Genomic DNA, 19524 nt, shown 5'->3' with positions numbered 1-19524 from the left:
TGTCACAGACATCTATATATCTATTATATGTGTATTTACTGTATGTAACCCATCTCTTCTATCCTGTCAGCTCCTGCAGTGATTTTACAGTACAGATGATTTACCGACTTTTCTTCTATCTACCTATGTAATATACCGTATATACATTTATATATATATGTGTGTGTGTCACTGACATCTATATATCTAAGTATTCTATGTGTATATATCTATTCTAACCTGTCAGTGTGACTTTAGTGATTTTACTGTATGCGGCACATAAATTGTTGGCTTTTCAAAGGACACTGGTGCGTAAAAATCAGACAGCAGTCGCATGGTCTGAGTGCTGTGCGATTTTTTTCTCGCACCCATAGCCTTGCATTGGCGAGTCTCGACCGAGTGTCGGTGACAATCGCAGCATGCTGAATACTCCAGAGAAAATAAGCAATGATGTGACCTGCCCCATAGATTAACACTGGTCCGAGTGCTATGCGATGTTTTCTCGCTTAGCACTCGTCCGTATCCTACAGTAGTGTAACCCCAGCCTATTAGACAATATCAATGTTAAGCATAATGGAAGCATGATTTGTTTTCCCTTTTAGTAAAAAAGGAACAGTTTGTACCAACGGCTGGCTATTCACCCATAATATGGATCTATATAACTGAGGTTTCACAAGCAGCGCATTTTGCAGTAGAATACCCGCTACTAAATATGTATGTGTTACATGTGGAATTGGATGCAGATTTGTTGTGAATTTCTCCCTTTGTTTCTTAAAACCACATCAAAATGAGTATGTAGTACATGATTTACAGATATACAGTATGCTGTAGCCAAATCCTTGAGAGAAGAAGGTGAATTTAAAAAAAAAATAAAAATCTAAATAAATACGTGAATCATCTTTTTGTTTTTTATTCCTTGCCCTTAAGGTAAGACATTAAACTATATGGAAATCTAATTTCTTCCCAAATATCTCTTTATATCGTTCATCATTAAAATAATCTGTGCACACAATACAGTACATTAATCTACCACTCCCACGAGGAGCTAAACTGTCTCACTAGGTCATTTAGACCAATAGAAAAGCAGCTTTGTTTAGCCAATCTAATTGCGGTATACAGCTAGAAGGCATTCTATTGGTTTAAATTTAGCAGTAAGAAAATATGAAAATGGGATAAAGGTACAAGATGGGATAAACAGAGGTCAGGGCTTATGCTGTTCTTAGCTGATAATGTCTGTGTTACTGTTTGTCAATTTTGGCCGTATGCCTAAAATCCAGCAGCTTTGTTGTATGCCTAAAATCCAGTAGGGATCACTAGTATAGTTATTTTTTTTATAGGATATTTGATGTTATAAGCTTGTTTTTTTTCTCTTTTTTTCTCTTTATATGTACTTGTGTCGGTCATGTAGACTTTTATTTACTTTTTTCCTGTAAAGATATTGCACTTATGTTATAACCCTTCAGTTATAGACACAACCAAAGTCTGACGGCTACTGCAGTGCGGACGTGATGGGTCATACAGTTTTTTAAAGAAATGTAATAAAGCTAGTGCAAATCAAAATTAGAAGAGTGGTTGCCCCTAGCAACCAGTTACCGCTGCCATTTTGATAAAGGGTCAAAGAAAAACGAGAGGTGGAATTAGGTTGGTTGCTATGGCAACACATCTACCCTTCCTTTGCGCCAGATCTGATAAATATTTTCCATGTGTGTCACGAAGTAATTAAGCCATCGCAGTTTACAGTGGAAGGGGCCATTGTGAACCCGTAGTCATCGCCTCCCTGTCATTTTGAGCTGCATTTTCCATCTGACAGTTGATCGTGCAGTTAGAATTGGTGGGTTAGTAACTGTCACCTCTCTGCAGTGACGCTTGTTTTTTTGAGAGCTGATCAATATCGACAGGATTATATGATTACGTATTCACAGAGTAAAAATGGCGTTTCCTCTAATTAGCATGGATCACACTTCCCAACTTCTGTAAGTTTCTGGACAGTCCATACCAATTTCATTTATTTTACTCACATAGGGCTATTAATTTCCACAATGCTTTATAGACGATAATCACTGTCCCCATTGGGACTCTCACAGTAATGTCGCTCCCAGTATGCCTTTGCAAGAAAAAAAATGCTGAAAAAACGCTGCATGTGAACATTGGCCTATAACTCTAGCAAAGTGGATGGGATTTATTGAAATCTCATACCCACTATGGTATCATTTTATACAGTGTACACTGACCTGCGGTGCATGTTTGAAATCTTCAACATGTCAATTCCTCTTGTGGGTATGCTGAGTTTTATGTGCAAATTTTCACCATAGACTTGCACTAGATGCGGAAAATCTGCAGGTAAAAACGCATGTAAAATCCACAGGTAAAAATGCATGTAATCCGGTATCAATACAGTTTTTTCAAAGCCAAATACCAGGAAGTATCAAAAGCAAAGCAGCTTTATTTAAACTTTATATATCAAAAAGAGACAAAAGCTGCAACATCAAAAAAGCGATAAAAACTCGTGTTAAAAAAAAGTATTAAATATCACAAAGAAAGAAGCGCAAGTAACCTAAGGGTATGTGCAGACAGTCAGTAAAGGCTGCAGGTTGGACACTGCATACTTGGGCAGCGTCCAACACTCAGATGTTACAGGATAGTGGATGTAATATCAAGAAATCTCAAGTCTACTATGCGTGCACAATTGCCGGGGCTCACCCGCAGAGATGGACATGGGACCTGTCTCTCCAGACTGCAGCATGTCTATTTACCTTGTGGAGACACGAGCATCCGCAAGATAAATTTCACCTGTACGATGTATTGGACGTAAAGATTCCGCATGGTTCAGTGAACACATGGGGAATCACCTGCATTCAAAAGCTGGCAGCACTTTGGATGCAGCGGACGTGTGCTGCGTTCAAAGCGCTGCCAATTCCTGAACGTGTGCACATACCCTAATAGTTGCAGAAATTATGTAGTAAATCTGCAACATCAAAAACTCACCAAATACTTATCGCAGAAATGCAGCGTAGGCTAGTTTCACACCAGCGTTCGGTAGGGCTGTGGACAGCTGCATACCTATTCCGTGAAGCCCCGCCCACTGCCGCACCTATTCCTTTATCTCTAACATTGGGTATGCAGGCGTCGTTTTTGTTTCAAAACGATGCATGTGGAGGCATCCGCATGGCCTGTGTACCCAATGTTAAATATAGGGTATGCAAGACGTGTGCAGACGTAGGCGGAGCAGAAGGAAGAGGCGCGGCAGTGGGCAGGGCTTCACAGAATAGGTACGCAGCCATCCGCAGCCCTGCCGAATGCTAGTGTGAAACTAGCATTAGAGATTGTCCAGCTCCCGTGATTTTATAGTTATTTTTCTTTTTGTGCTGTATTGCTCTATTGTGGAAATATTCACATTTGTTCCTTTTGGAGAGCAATATGTGAAATTCCTGCTTGTAGTCCAACTGGGCGCTTCTTCAGAGTCTTCTCTATGGGAGTCTGGTTTCAACTCATCCAGATGCTGCCAATCACAACCTGTCAGCGTCTGATACTGCTAGGCTGCCAGTAAATCATAATTAGTAGCGTCTATAGGAAAGGGTTTAAAACACACACCCCTAGAGAAGACTCTAGAGAAAGGCTAGTAAGCAGAATTTATTTTCGCCAAAACCTGTAAGTGTGAATATCTCCGCCATGGAGCAACGCAGTGCAAAAATGAAAATACCGTCAGAATCAGGGGAGCACAGAGATTTTTACAAGATATCTAACTTTTTTTCAGCACGTGATAGGTCCTCTTTAAGTGATAATATACTAATTATCTTTAATTTACCCTGTAATCTGTTCTTTGGAAAATTCTGTATATAAATCATCAGTTTTTATGTGTTAAGAATGCTATATACTGTAGTTACTAGATGGTTTGCCTAAATATCAAATTACGGTATATGTTTGGGGGTCACTACCCACCTCCGTATGTGTAGATGAGTATGCGATTTGGCCAGATGAGGAACGTGACAGCAGTGATTTTAGGAGATTATCTATAATGGCTTGTGCACATGGCGGTATTTTCGGTCCGAGTGCGATTAATGAGTCTGTGGAAAACATTGGACTGCACTAGGATGACATCTGAGTGCGATCCGCTTTTCATGGAGTGATAGGATGGAGAATTTTTTTTTCCATTTTCTCTTCATGTGGGAAAATCGGATCACACTATGCTGACACCCTGATCAGAGTGTGATTTGCGTAATTGTCCCAATTCTGACAGATGAATGAAAATACGCTGGTGTGACTCTAGCCTTAGAGTGTGAAATTCAATAAATTAGAGTTACGTAATATCACTTACATGTATATTATGTAGTAAATACCTGTATATATTAAATATTATAGACTGAGTGCCAACCACTTAACCTACTTAGACCACCAGTTATTTTAGATATTATCCCATAACCACCATATACTGTAGCCACATGGATAGTGGATATCAATCATATCTGGTTTACAACCACAGACCTCCTAGATATTAATCACTTAGCAACTGTAAACCTCCAGGGATATGTCAGGAATACTATTACTAACCCCTAAACCAATGTATGTAAAATAAATGATGTTTTACGTTTGGAAAGTTGACAATTATAGGAAATCTAACAAAGGAAGGACAAGCAGTCATAAGGTCCCATAAAATTGTATAAACTTTATTAAATGCAAAATGTAATAATTCTAAAATTGATAGGTGCAATGGCAAAATGGGAAAATGCACATACTCAGTGGTCACACATAAAAACAACAGTCTTCTAGGACCAATCATCCCTGCATAAACAAGATATCCCATAGCTATGATGGCAAGAATCGTAAGGACTGCAAGTACATCAGGGCAAGTGCCTACGTAATACAATGATTAATACCATACAAGCAGTCACAAGACAGTGGTCACGGTAAAGTACCTGATTGATGCAGAAGCCGTGTCAGCGCTTTCCTTCCGACGCCTGGCACTTGATCACGTGGGGCCTCACGTGTTTCCAGTGTCGGCGGATGGGGGAGGTGCTGGACATGGCAATGGATGCAGATAGTGCGGTATGCTAGGCAAATTGTATACTTCTGGTTGGCGCTACATAAATATGTACCATATGTGCTCTCCCTTCACTCCCCCTGAGGAAGAAGCTTGGTGCTCTGAAACGCGCGTCGGGGTGGGCTGACGGTCCTTCACTTCTGCATCAATCAGGTACTTTACTGTGACCACTGTCTTGTGACTGCTTGTATGGTATTAATCATTGTCCTTCTTTTGTTTGATATATGTATCTGCAGTTGGTCCTGATATGGTCCTATAGATGCATGTATTTGAGTGGTATGTGACACTTGTAATTTGGTAATTCTTTCTCTTTTACATGTGATATGCTTGTTACAATTGTGTTATTCCAATTATAGAAAATCTGTCACCAGGTTTTTGCTACCTCATCTGATAACAGCATAATGTAGAGAAAGAGACCATGATTCCATTGATGTATCAATTAGTTTACTGGGTGCTGCAATTGTGACAAAATAAAAGGTTTTAGATGTAGCATGTAGCATTGCAGAAAACTGAACCTGCCTACATCCCTTGATTATCAGCTTTCTATGTACATTATCTATTAACAGTAACCTGTTAATCAGTAGTGAGGGTGTGGTTGGACCAGGATGCACGTGGCAGCTAGTCCTGTAGTGATAATCTCCTGTTTTTAAAACACTCATTGTATTGCAATAACAGCACACAGCCTAATAAGTGACAAATCGCTGAAATCAGCGTCTCAACCCTATTCTCATGCTGCCCACTAATTACATTGCAAAAACCTGTTGACAGGTTCCCTTTAAGTATAATCAGGGGTGGAGGGTGAAAAGCAGAATTTTGAAATTTGAAAGCCCTTGATTGAATTAAATCTGACTGATGCCACCAAATTACAAATTATATACCCCTTTTCAGAAAATATTGTAGTATAGCATAGAGAGGTTGTAACTGAATGGATTTGTAAAACATCTATAAACTTTACAAGCCCATAATTCAGCCATTGCTTTATAGAAACCCACTAATCAGTTTCATTATTTTTTTAGGGCTTTCCAAATTTGTGTTCAATATTAGTAAACCAGATAGAAAACGCCCCCAGAACAACTGCATTCAGCTTTGATCACAATGCCCTTACGAAGAAGGCTGAAGAATTTTTTCAAGCAATACTCGGACGTGATAGTCAAGGTTAGGGAAGCTACTTCAAATGATCCCTGGGGCCCGTCTGGGAGCATGATGATGGAGATAGCAGAAATGACATACCACACTGACTCATTGTCGGAAATCACACAAGTAATAGGGCAGAGGTTGAACGACAGCGGCAAAAACTGGCGTCACGTCTACAAATCTTTAGTCTTGTTAGACTACTTAATGAAAAATGGGTCGAAACAAGTTGTTCTGTTTTGTTACCAAAGAGCCTTCGATATTCAGCTGCTAAAAGAATTTAAATACTTAGATGAAGCTGGAAAGGACCAAGGTAAGAACTTTAATTTGTTTTAGTTTGCTACAAAATCAGTCCAACGCATATTCGAGTCATTACAGTGAACCTGTCACCCGGTTTGGCCGATTTGAGATACGGCCACCACCTTTCAGAGCTGATATACAGCATTCTATAATGCAGTATATCTGCCCCCAACCCAACCTGTAAGAGAAGAAAAAGACCTTTTATTATATTGACTTACTCAGCGGTCCTGTCCAAGGGGTGTCGATGTTCTTGGTCTGGCGCCTCCCATCTTCTTACGATCGCTGTCCTCCTTCTTTCTTCATGTGGATGACGCATCCCTACGTCATCCAACACAGTCTTCCCAGCATGATGATCCTATTCAGGTGTACTTCTGTGCCCTGTTGAGGGCAGAGCAAGGTACTGCAGCTCGCAGGCACTGGAAAAGGTCAAAGAGCCCCAGATTATGCACACTGCAGGACTTTACTGTGCCCTAGTCAGGGCAGAGAAGTACGCCTGTGCCAGAGTTCGAAATGTGGAGACTACGTATATGACGTAGGGAGGCATCATCCACACAAAGCAAGAAGGAGGGTGGCGATCGTAAGAAATGAATTCACCGGAAAAAGATTAGCTACACTCCTCGGACTGGGCCACCCTGGAGGTGAGTATAATAAAAGCTCTTTTTCTTCTCTTTCAAGTGAGGTTTGGTACAATATTTGTGGTATGTCCTGATGAAGGGGTCACCTGAACCCTGAAACGCGTAAAATAAACCACGTTGAAACCTCTACAATTTTTGGAATTCTTCTTGCGGCAGCGTGGGGATGATCCTTTTTTCCTACCTAAGTAAGTGAGGTTGGGGGCAGATATACAGCATTATAGAATGCTGTATACGAGGGCTGAAAGGTGGTGGCCTTACCTCAAATCGGACAAACCCGGATTTTTCCTATATAATTTGTATTGCTCACATTTGTGCTGTATTTAATTTTTTTAAGACCAGATAATTTTCTTGTGCCTTCATTTTTTTTAGTCATTTTACCATCTAATGTACTGTAAAATTGGAAAATAAATCCAAGTATAATGAAATGGTAAAAAAAAATGCAATCTTGGCACTGTTTTGGGGGATTTCTTTTTTACAGCGTTCATTGTGCGTTAAAAATGATCTGAAAACATGATTGTCCAGGTGAGTCCAATTACGACAATATCAAACATACATCATTATTTTTATTTATTTAAGTGATAAAAAAATCAGAATATTGTAAAAAATGTTTTTGATTTGTGTCACCATTCTTTCAGACCCTTGACATTTTTATTTTTTCATGATGGTGCTGAGTAAGGGCCTGTTTTTTGTACTGTGAACTGATACCAATTTTGTGTATATACAATGCTTTTATTTTTCTTATTACTTTTTTTTAGGAAAGTTAAGTGACAAAAAAAAGCACAAATCTGACGTTTTGATTTTTTTCATTTTAACGTGTTAATTAGTTATTGGGTTAATTAATTTCATATTTTAACAAATCTCGACTTTTACGAATGCGGTGATACCAAATGTGTTTATTTTTTTCCCTTTATTTTTAGTGATAGGAAAAATGGGGGTGATTTGAATTTTTTTATATGTTTAGTATGTCTTTTAATATTTTTTAAACTTTTTTTTTTACATTATTTTTTAGTTCCCTTAGAGGGCTTGAGCCTGCGATCGTTTGTTGTTAATGCAATATACTGAAATACCATAGCATTGCGGAATATAATGAAAATCTTAGTCTTTTATGGAGATCAGTCAACAGCTGAGCATCACAGGAGGACCAATATGAAAGCAACAAGGGCCTTCAGTAGGCAACCAGCTATCACAGTAACCCATTGATCCTCAGTGATCAAAGTCGTTGGGTACCAATGAGAGCCAATGTGCGCAGGCGCCTGCACGAACCTTTTAAATACTGCTCTGAAAAATGAACAGCATTGTTTAAATGGTTTAACAGTCATGGCAGGAAATTGTCTATGTATTGTAGCCAGTTTCTGCCCTATGTGGAGTTCAGCTCCTGAGCCCCTTCCACACATGTGAACCCCATCCCAGGATGTTATTTCACGTTCTTATGTGAGTAGGGGTTTTTACCATTCCTGAAACCTCTTCATAAGATCACAGCTGTGCTGCATACCTAAGTAAATGCATTTTATAATTGTTCCTCTCAAACATATTATTAGACACATATAAATGTTTCTCACTATCATCAAAAAGTTCATTTATTTCACTTCTTCAATGCAAAAAGTGAACCTCAAATATTATACATTATATAGAGTAATTACAAACAGAGTGATCTATTTCCAGTGTTTATTTCTGTTTGTGTTGATGATTATGGCTTACAGCCAATGAAAACCCAAAAGTCATTATCTCAGTAAATTAGAATAATTAACAAATAACACCTGCAAAGGCTTCCTAAGCATTTAAAAAGGTCCCCTAGTCTGATTCAGTAGGCTCCACAATCATGGGGAAGACTGCTGACTTGACAAATGTCCAGAGGGCAGTCATTGACACACTCCACAAGGAGGGTAAGCCACAAAAGGTCATTGCTAAAGAAGCTGGCTGTTCACAGTGCTGTATCCAAGCATATTAATGGAAAGTTGAGTGGAAGGAAAAGGTGTGGTAGAAAAAGGTGCACAAACAACCGGGATAACCGCAGCCTTCAAAATATTGTTATAGGGCCATTCAAAAATTTGGGAGAGATTCACAAGGAGTGGACTGCTGCTGGAGTCATTGCTTCAAGAGCCACCACACACAGACGTATCCAAGACATGGGCTACAAGTGTCGCATTCCTTGTATCAAGCCACTAATGACCAATAGACAACGCCAGAAGCGTCTTACCTGGTCCAAGGAGAAAAAGAACTGGACTGTCGCTCAGTGGTCCAAGGTGTTGTTTTCAGATGAAAGTACATTTTGCATTTCATTTGGAAGTCAAGGTCCCAGAGTCTGGAGGAAGAGTGGAGAGGCACACAATCCACTTGCTTGAGGTTTAGTGTGAAGTTTCCACAATCAGTGATGGTTTGGGGAGCCATGTCATCTTCTGGTGTAGGTTCACTGTGTTTTAGCAAGATCAAAGCCAGCACAGCCATCTACCAGGAGATTTTAGAGCACTTTATGCTTTCCTCTGCCTACAAGCTTTTAGGAGATGGAAATTTCAGTACCAATACTTGGTTTAAAAACAACAGTATCACTGTGCTTGATTGACCAGCAAACTCGTCTGACCTTAACCCCATAGAAAATCTATGGGGTATTGTCAAGAGGAAGATGAGAGACACCAGACCATACAATGCAGACGAGCTGAAGGATGCTATCAAAGCAACCTAGACTTCCATAACACCTCAGCGGAGCCACAGGCTGATCGCCTCCATGCCACAACAACGCATTGATGCAGTAATTGATACAAAACAAGCCCCGACCAAGTATTGAGTGCATTTACTGAACATAAATTTCAGTAGGCGGACATTTCAGATTTTAAAATAATTTTTTCACGCTGGTGTTACAAAGTATTCTAATTTACTGAGATAATGACTTTCGGATTTTCAATGGCTGTAATCCATAATAATAAACATTAACAGAAATAAACACTTGAAATAGATCACTCTGTAATGACTCTATATAATATATGAGTTTCACTTTTAGTATTGAAGAACTGAAATAAAATAACTTTTTGATGATATTCTAATTTATTATTATTGTTATTATTTATTATTATTATAGCGCCATTTATTCCATGGCGCTTTACATGTGAGGAGGGGTATACATAATAAAAACAAGTACAATAATCTTAAACAATACAGGTCAAAACTGGTACAGGAGGAGAGAGGACCCTGCCAGCGAGGGCTCACAATCTACAAGGGATGGGTGAGGATACAGTAGGCGAGGGTAGAGCTGGTCGTGCAGCAGTTTGGTCAATCGGTGGTTACTGCAAGCTGTAGGCTTGTCGGTAGAGGTGGGTCTTCAGGTTCTTTTTGAATGTTTTGATGGTAGGCGAGAGTCTGATATGTTGTGGTAGAGAGTTCCAGAGTAGGGGTGATGGGCGAGAGAAATCTTGTATGCGATTGTGGGAAGAGGAGATAAGAGGGGAGTAGAGAAGGAGATCTTGTGAGGATCGGAGGTTGCGTGCAGGAAAGTACCGGGAGACGAGGTCACAGATGTATGGAGGAGACAGGTTGTGGATGGCTTTGTATGTCATGGTTAGGGTTTTGTACTGGAGTCTCTGGGTAATGGGGAGCCAGTGAAGAGATTGACAGAGGGGAGAGGTCGGGGAATAGCGGGGGGACAGGTGGATTAGTCAGGCAGCAGAGTTTAGAATAGATTGGAGGGGTGCGAGAGTGTTAGAGGGGAGGCCACAGAGCAGGAGGTTACAGTAGTCGAGACGGAGGAAGATGAGGGCATGGACTAGGGTTTTTGCAGATTCTTGCTTTAGGAATGTATGGATCCGTGAAATATTTTTGAGTTGAAGGCGGCAGGAAGTGGAAAGGGCTTGGATCTGCGGTTTGAAGGAGAAGCACTTATATATCTGCCGGACTAAATGAGGAGATGACCATTCGGAAAAATACAGAAACCAATAATGAACACCGATCAATGAAGTCATAACTCATACCAAAATTACTAAATTAAAAAACCTTTATTGAATACATGTTTTGGAAAAGATGTCGGCACTGTGGAGACAGAAGCGCACACATAAAAATAAGTCTCATAAATGTAAAATAAGTGAATATGCAGTGTAATGATCACTGGACACAACAACAGGTAGGCCAATGTCTGTAAGAACGAAATGTCCACAGAGGCTAAAGATATTGCATAGCTATAGAGAATTATATATGTAAGTGTAGCACAATACAAAAGTAGGAGGCCTAGACAATTCTGAAAAAAAACAAAAAACAAAATATATGCGGTACTTACAAATCCCCACAGATAGAAATTGCATCATGTCAATGTGAAGTATGTCATAATTCTTGTAAGGTTATGCTCAGCGCCTTGCATGTTGTCCCATTCTGTCACCATGCGGGGATGCCATCTTACTTACCTCTCTCGCCCATGGCGCAATCCCTGGCGTGCTCCAGTTCGTGTCTCCTTCCTCCTCTCTGCATGTCGCACTGTGTCTCGGTGGCGAGCCTAGGGCGCGGGTGCATGCGCTCTCCTGTTCTTTACTAAAATGCGCAGCTGTCCTAAGTGGCTGTCCTGTCTGAGGTTGTCCCAAGAGGCCGTCCTGATTTTTCTTAGAATCTGAAGTAATGGATTTTTGTAGCGTCCCCCTTTTTAGGCATTTTCTGTTTGTTCTATTGTGGTTACCTTTCTTGTCAAAACCAAATGGGATTTGCTAATTAAAAATATTTAAGGAATTTATTTATAAAGACATTCCTTTAGTTATTTATTTTTTTCTGTTCCCACCAAACCCCTATAACCTTTCACTTCCATAGGAGTTTAACGAGCTGTCAAAGATTAGAAAAACGTGGCTGCTGTCTCCTAGGACACTGTCCATCGCCTAGGTCAGGTATTGTAGCTCAGCTTAACAGAAATTAATAGGATTGAGCTGCAGTAACTCACACACTCTTCTGATAGCTGTGCTACTATTTTTGAATAAGCTATGTTTTTAGAATCCTGTAAAACCTGTTTAGATTCAATTAAACCATGATTAGAGATGAGCGAACCCAAACTGTAAAGTTCAGGGGTTCATATAGGATTACTTAATATCCGGTGCTGAACTGCGAACATGGACTTCTCCTGGAAGTATATTTTACAGAGAGAAAGAGACAGAGAGGAAAAGGGAGAGAGATAGATTGATTTCCCAGCTCCAAACCTCCATTCATTTCAATGGGTTTCTGGTTCAGAACTTTGGACTAAAGTACGTTCGGGTACCAGAACCATAAATTCCACGGGTTCCCTTATCCCTAACCAAGACTTAAAGTGATATTGCCGTCTCATACATCTATGGCATATTCAGTGAAAAAATAGAGTAATGGATTAGAGATGAGCAAGTTGATTAATAGAGTCCTGAGCCAGCAGTCACGCCAGTAGACCACGGCTGCCAGACTGGAACCTTGCGAACCTTCTACCTACCAGTATCTCCATTGCCTCTTCTGATTAGAAGGCCCAGTGTAACAATGATTTATTGCCAAACCTACAAATCAGAAGAGTTGCCAGGGATTCTGCCAGGTACAGTAAGTGGCACTTTACAGTGGTCCCATCTGGTGGCCATGGACTACTGACATGGGTCCTGGAAATTGATTCTCTTAATTCTGTATGGGATAGAACAGATAATACAATTTTTGAAGAAAATATAATCCTGATTATGTCTTTGGAAGTTATTTTGACTACCATTTCCGCAAAACTTTTGGTGTCCAAGGGCAATACAAATAGATTAATAAAGCTTAAGAGACAATAGTGATAAAAGATTCCCTTACTTGTAGTGCAATGAAATAAACATAGTAATATATTTTTTCTACAGGAGCTCATGTGCGTCGAAAGTCCCAAAAAATTATTGATCTGCTTACAGATGAAAAAAGCCTGAAATTAGAGCGTGATAAAGCACAACACATAAAATTACAAATGCTCCTTTCAATGCCATGGAGGAAGTACAAGCTTCAACCTAAAGGTGACATTATTTTTTTACTCTAACATAATTAGAAATTAGAGTATTTGACTTTTATGATATTAAAAGTATCCCATTGAAAAGTACTTATGTGTCAGGATAATATAAAAGAATGCATGTGATATACAGTATTTAACATACAATAAAAAGTAAAAGTAATAACTTCTATAAAATGTTCCAAATTATGAAATACTATCTAAAATGTTGATATTCAATAAATGAGTAAATTACCTTCAATGAGATATTGTTTGTTATACACAATATATGCCAAAAGTTTCCAACTTGCTCATACTTAGCCCATATTCTCTTATGTAAGATACAATACCAGGGTCATTTCACTCTGTTCTAAGCACAGCCCCCACCATTACATGTAATACTTATCTCTCCCATTCCTTCCTTGCGGCATCTTCTGCGTCTCCTGACACTTTGACGCTTCAGATCAGAGGGTGCGATGATGCCACTACAGCGCGCTCCCTGCTGTTAAACAGTCACAGTGCAGAGAGCCAGAAATTGGTGATGCTGAGGAGTCCGGAGCAGAACAGCAGCCAGCGAGGAGAGGGGAATGTTTAATTTATTTTTCTTGTTTTGATTGGAGCAATATATGGGGCTGTTGAGGGCAGAGAGGCATGCCGGCGCAGGAGCAAGGTGCCAAGGGGACTGTGTGGATGATACAACGATGCATCATCCACATGAAGCAAGCAGGAGGACGGCGATCATAAGAAGATGGGAGAAACTGGACCAAGAAGAGCGACTCCCCTCGGACCGGACCACCCCCCAGGTGAGTATAAGAAAAGTTATTTTTCTTCTCTTACATTACAGGATGCTGTATATCAGCCCTGAAAGGTGATGGCCATATCTTATATCTGTTAAAACTGGTGACAGGTTCCCTTTAACCTCTTGACTCCCAAGGGTGGCTTGCACGTTAATGACCGGGCCAATTTTTAAAATTCTGACCACTGTCCCTTTATGAGGTTATAACTCTGGAACGCTTCATGTCATGGTTCCCAATGGCAGGGGAACGTCAGAAAACATAAATAACGGACTAGCTCTTGGGTGATGGAATCTCAAGCTGACCGTGAGCTAAACCTACCACACAACTAATAGTGGCCGGGGGGCATACCTACGTTTTATCCCTAGACGCCTCGCGCCAGCCGGAGGACTAACTAACCCTAATAGAGGAAAAACAGACCTGGCTTACCTCTAGGGAAATTCCCCCAAAAAGGAGACAGAAGCCCCCCACATATATTGACGGTGAATTCAGAGGAAAAGACATACGCAGTATGAAGGTAGGTTCAGCAAAGCGAGGTCCGATTACTAGATAGTAGGAAGATACAAAAGGGAACTTCACGGTCAGCTGAAAACCCTTTTAAAATACCATCCTGAAATTACTTTAAGACTCATGTGTCAACTCATGACACCGGAGTGGTAATTTCAGCCCACAAGAGCTTCCAGCTACAGAAAATAACATAACTGTGAACTGGAACAAAAAATGCAAAACAAACTTAGGACTAAGAGTCCAACTTAGCTGATCAGTAGACTAGGAGCAGGAACATGCAACAGAAAGGCTCTGGTTACATTGATGGCCGGCACTAGAATGACTGAGCAGCAAGGCTAAATAGGATACTCCCATATCCTGATGGAAACAGGTGAACAGAGAAAGTGAAGCACACAAGTCCAGTACCACCAGTGACCACCGGGGGAGCCCAAAAACCAAATTCACAACAGCTTCAATGGATCCTGATGATTCTGACATATTGTACTTCACGATAGAGGTAAAATTTATTTGATATTACCTGCGTTTATTTGTTAAAAAAAACGGAAATTTGGCAAACATTTTGAAAATTTTGCAATTTTCCAACTTTGAATTTTTATGCCCTTAAATCACAGAAATATGTCAAACAAAATACTTAATAAGTAACATTTCCCACATATCTACTTTACATCAGCACAATTTTGGAACCAAAAATTTTTTTTGTTAGGGAGTAATAAGGGTTAAAAGTTGACCAGCAATTTCTCATTTTTACAACACCAATTTTTTTTAGGGACCACATCACATTTGAAGTCACTTTGAGGGGTCTATATGATAGAAAATACCCAAGTGTGACACCATTCTAAAAACTGCACCCCTCAAAGTGCTCAAAACCACATTCAACAATTTCATTAACCCTTCAGGTGTTTCACAGGAATTTTTGGAATGTTTAAAAAAAATTAACATTTAACTTTTTTTCACAAAAAATTTATTTCAGCTCCAATTTGTTTTATTTAACCAAGGGTAACAGGAGAAATTGGCCCCCTGAAGTTGTGGGGGTAAACCACTGTTTGAGCGCCTGGCAGAGCTCGGAAGGGAAGGAGCGCCATTTGACTTTTTTCAATGCAAAATTGACTGGAATTGAGATAGGATGCCATGTCACGTTTGGAGAGCCCCTGATGTGCCTAAACATTGAAACCCCCCACAAGTGACACCATTTTGGAAAGTAGACCCCCTAAGGAACTTATCTAGATGTGTGGTGAGCACGTTAACCCACCAAGTGCTTCACAGAAGTTTATAATGTAGAGCCATAAAAATAAAAAATCATATTTTTTCAAAAAAATGAACTTTTCGCCACAATTTTTTATTTTCCCAAGGGTAACAGAAGAAATTGGACCCCAAAAGTTGTTGGTCAATTTGTCTTGAGTACACTGATACCCCATATGTGGGGGTAAACCACTGATTGGGCGCATGGCAGAGCTCGGAAGGGAAGGAGTGCTGTTTGGAATGCAGACTTAAATGGAATGGTCTGCAGGCTTCACATTGTGTTTGCAGAGCTCCTGATGTACCTAAACAGTAGAAACCCTCCAAAAGTGACCCCATATTGGCAACTAGACCCCCCAAGGAACTAATCTAGATGTGTTGTGAGAACTTTGATCCCCCAAATGCTTCACTACAGTTTATAACGCAGAGCAGTGAAAATAAATAAATCTTCTTTTTTCCCACAAAAATGATTTTTAGCCCCCAAATTTTTATTTTCCCAAGGGTAACAAGACAAATTGGACCCCAAAAGTTGTTGTCCAATTTGTCCTGTGTACGCTGATACCCCATATGTTGGGGTAAACCCCTGTTTGGGCACACGGGAGAGCTCAGAGAGAAGGAGCACTGTTTTACTTTTTCAACGCAGAATTGGCTGGAATTGAGATCGGACGCCATGTCGCGATTGGAAAGCCCCTGATGTGCCTAAACAGTGGAAACCCCCAATTCTAACTGAAACCCTAACCCAAACACACTCCTAACCTTAACCCTAGCCATAACCCTAACCACACCACTAACCCGAACACGCCCCTAACCCTAATCCCAAACACACCCCTAACCCCAACACATCTCTAACCCCAACACACCCCTAACCCTGATTCCCACCCTAACCACACCCCTAACTCCAACACACCCCTAATCATAATCCCAACCATAACCCTAACCATACCCCTAACCCTGACACACCCCTAACCCTAATCCCAACCGTAAATGTAATCCAAACCCTAACCTTAACTTTAGCCCCAACCCTAACCCTAACTTTAGCCCCAACCCTAATTTTAGCCCCAACCCTAACTGTAGCCCTAACCCTAACTTTAGTCCCAACCTTAACCCTAACCCTAATGGGAAAATGGAAATACATTTTTTTATTTTAGTATTTTTCCCTATCTAAGGCGGTGATGAAGGGGGTTTGATTTACTATTTATAGTTGGGCTTTTTAGTGGATTTTTATGATTGGCAGCTGTCACACAAAAGACACGTTTTATTGCAAAAAATATTTTTTGCGTCTCCACTAGTGTTGAGCATTCCGATGCTGCAAGTATCGGGTATCGGCCGATACTTGCTGTATCGGAATTTCCGATACCGAGATCCGATATTTTTGTGATATCGGGTATCGGTATCGAAACAACATTAATGTAAAAATGTGTAAAAGAAAGAATTAAAATAAAAAATATCGCTATACTCACCTGTCCGACGCAGCCTGGACCTCAGCGAAGGAACCGGCAGCGTTGTTTGTTTAAAATTCGCGCTTTTACTTGGTTACGTGAATTCCCGGCTTGTGATTGGTCAGGGCGGCCATGTTGCCGGGACGCGGACCAATCACAGCAAGCCGTGACGAAATTACGTCACGGCTTGCTGTGATTGGTCCGCGTCCCGGCAACATGGCCGCCATTAACCAATCACAAGCCGTGACGTCACGGGAGGCTGGACTTGCGCGTTTTTTTAAAAAGCGCGCGTGTCCAGCCTCCAGTGACGTCCCGGCTTATGATTGGTCACGGCGCCATGTTGCCGGGACGCGGACCAATCACAGCAAGCCGTGACGAAATTACGTCACGGCTTGCTGTGATTGGTCCGCGTCCCGGCAACATGGACGCCATTAACCAATCACAAGCCGTGACGTCACGGGAGGCTGGACTTGCGCACTTTTTAAAAAACGCGCGTGTCCAGCCTCCAGTGACGTCCCGGCTTGTGATTGGTCAGGGCGGCCATGTTGCCGGGACGCGGACCAATCACAGCAAGCCGTGACGAAATTACGTCACGGCTTGCTGTGATTGGTCCGCGTCCCGGCAACATGGACGCCATTAACCAATCACAAGCCGTGACGTCACGGGAGGCTGGACACGCGCGTTTTTTAAAAAGTGCGCAAGTCCAGCCTCCCGTGACGTCACGGCTTGTGATTAGTTAATGGCGGCCATGTTGCCGGGACGCGGACCAATCACAGCAAGCCGTGACGTAATTTCGTCACGGCTTGCTGTGATTGGTCCGCGTCCCAGCAACATGGCCGCCCTGACCAATCACAAGCCGGGAATTCACGTAACCAAGTAAAAGCGCGAATTTTAAACAAACAACGCTGCCGGTTCCCTCGCTGAGGTCCCGGCTGCGTCGGACAGGTGAGTATAGCGATATTTTTTATTTTAATTCTTTCTTTTACACATTTATATGGTTCCCAGGGCCTGAAGGAGAGTTTCCTCTCCTTCAGACCCTGGGAACCATCAGGAATACCGTCCGATACTTGAGTCCCATTGACTTGTATTGGTATCGGGTATCGGTATCGGATTGGATCCGATACTTTGCCGGTATCGGCCGATACTTTCCGATACCGATACTTTCAAGTATCGGACGGTATCGCTCAACACTAGTCTCCACATTTTGAGAGCTATAATTTTTCCATATTTTGGTCCACAGAGTCATATAAGGTCTTGTTTTTTGTGGGACAAGTTGACGTTTTTATTGGTACCATTTTCAAGCACGTGACTTTTTTGATTGCTTTTTATTTCGATTTTTGTGAGGCAGAATGACCAAAAACCAGCTAATCATGATTTTCTTTGGGGGGGCGTTTATACTGTTCCACAATGGTAAAATTAATAAAGCAGTTTTATTCTTCGGGTCAGTACGATTAAAGCAATACCTCATTTATATCATTTTTTTATGTTTTGGCGCTTTTATACGATAAAAACTATTTTGTATAAAACAATAATAATTTTTGCATCGCTTTATTCTTAGGACTATAGCTTTTGTTTTTTTCCGCTGATGACACTGTATAGCAGCTCGTTTTTTGCAGGCCAAGACGACGTTTTCAGCGGTACCATGTTTATTTATATCTGTCTATTTGATCGCGTGTTATTCCACTTTTTGTTCGGCGGTATGATAATAAAGCGTTTTTTTGCCTCGCTTTTTTTTTACGGTGTTCACTGAAGGGGTTATCTAGTTGGACAGTTTTATAGGTCAGGTCGTTACGACGCAGCGATACGAAATATGTGTACTTTTATTGGTTTTTTATTTAGATAAAGAAATGTATTTATTGGAACAATATTTTTTTTTTCTTTATTTAGCATTTTTTTTACACATGTAAATATATATACACTCACTGGCCACTTTATTAGGTACACCTGTCCAACTTCTTGTTAACACTTAATTTCTAATCAGCCAATCACATGGCGGCAACTCAGTGCATTTAGGCATGTAGACATGGTCAAGACAATCTCCTGCAGTTCAAACCGAGCATCAGTATGGGGAAGAAAGGTGATTTGAGTGCCTTTGAACGTGGCATGGTTGTTGGTGCCAGAAGGGCTGGTCTGAGTATTTCAGAAACTGCTGATCTACTGGGATTTTCACGCACAACCATCTCTAGGGTTTACAGAGAATGGTCCGAAAAAGAAAAAAAATCCAGTGAGCGGCAGTTCTGTGGGCGGAAATGCCTTGCTGATGCCAGAGGTCAGAGGAGAATGGGCAGACTGGTTCGAGCTGATAGAAAGGCAACAGTGACTCAAATCGCCACCCGTTACAACCAAGGTAGGCCTAAGAGCATCTCTGAACGCACAGTGCGTCGAACTTTGAGGCAGATGGGCTACAGCAGCAGAAGACCACACCGGGTACCACTCCTTTCAGCTAAGAACAGGAAACTGAGGCTACAATTTGTACAAGCTCATCGAAATTGGACAGTAGAAGATTGGAAAAACGTTGCTTGGTCTGATGAGTCTCGAT

The 19524-nt window shown here is 41.0% G+C and overlaps 1 protein-coding gene and 1 long non-coding RNA gene across 3 annotated transcripts in view; one reads left to right on the top strand and one right to left on the bottom strand.

The window, feature by feature from the left end:
* The window catches only part of GRAP2 (GRB2 related adaptor protein 2), a 378673-nt gene extending 376338 nt beyond the window's left edge, over positions 1–2335 (bottom strand). The window contains exon 1 of the mRNA XM_077278043.1: positions 2211–2335. The gene's annotated coding sequence lies outside the window, so the exon portion shown is untranslated. The remainder of the gene's footprint in view (positions 1–2210) is intronic.
* On the top strand, positions 1135–13034 carry LOC143788386 (uncharacterized). 2 transcript variants are annotated; one of them, XR_013218618.1, is made up of 3 exons: positions 1135–1179; positions 6034–6461; positions 12891–13034. It is a non-coding gene; the product is annotated as an uncharacterized LOC143788386 (long non-coding RNA). The 2 variants fall into 2 exon arrangements; XR_013218617.1 differs by lacking the exon at positions 1135–1179 and adding an exon at positions 1817–1952.
* The last annotated feature ends 6490 nt before the right edge of the window (positions 13035–19524 follow it).

This window comes from Ranitomeya variabilis, chromosome 8 (genome assembly GCF_051348905.1).
Source record: "Ranitomeya variabilis isolate aRanVar5 chromosome 8, aRanVar5.hap1, whole genome shotgun sequence".
In the NCBI taxonomy this organism is placed as follows: domain Eukaryota; kingdom Metazoa; phylum Chordata; class Amphibia; order Anura; family Dendrobatidae; genus Ranitomeya; species Ranitomeya variabilis.
The sequence above is the reverse complement of the archived record's forward strand: the minus strand, read 5'-3'. Positions and strand labels throughout refer to the sequence as shown.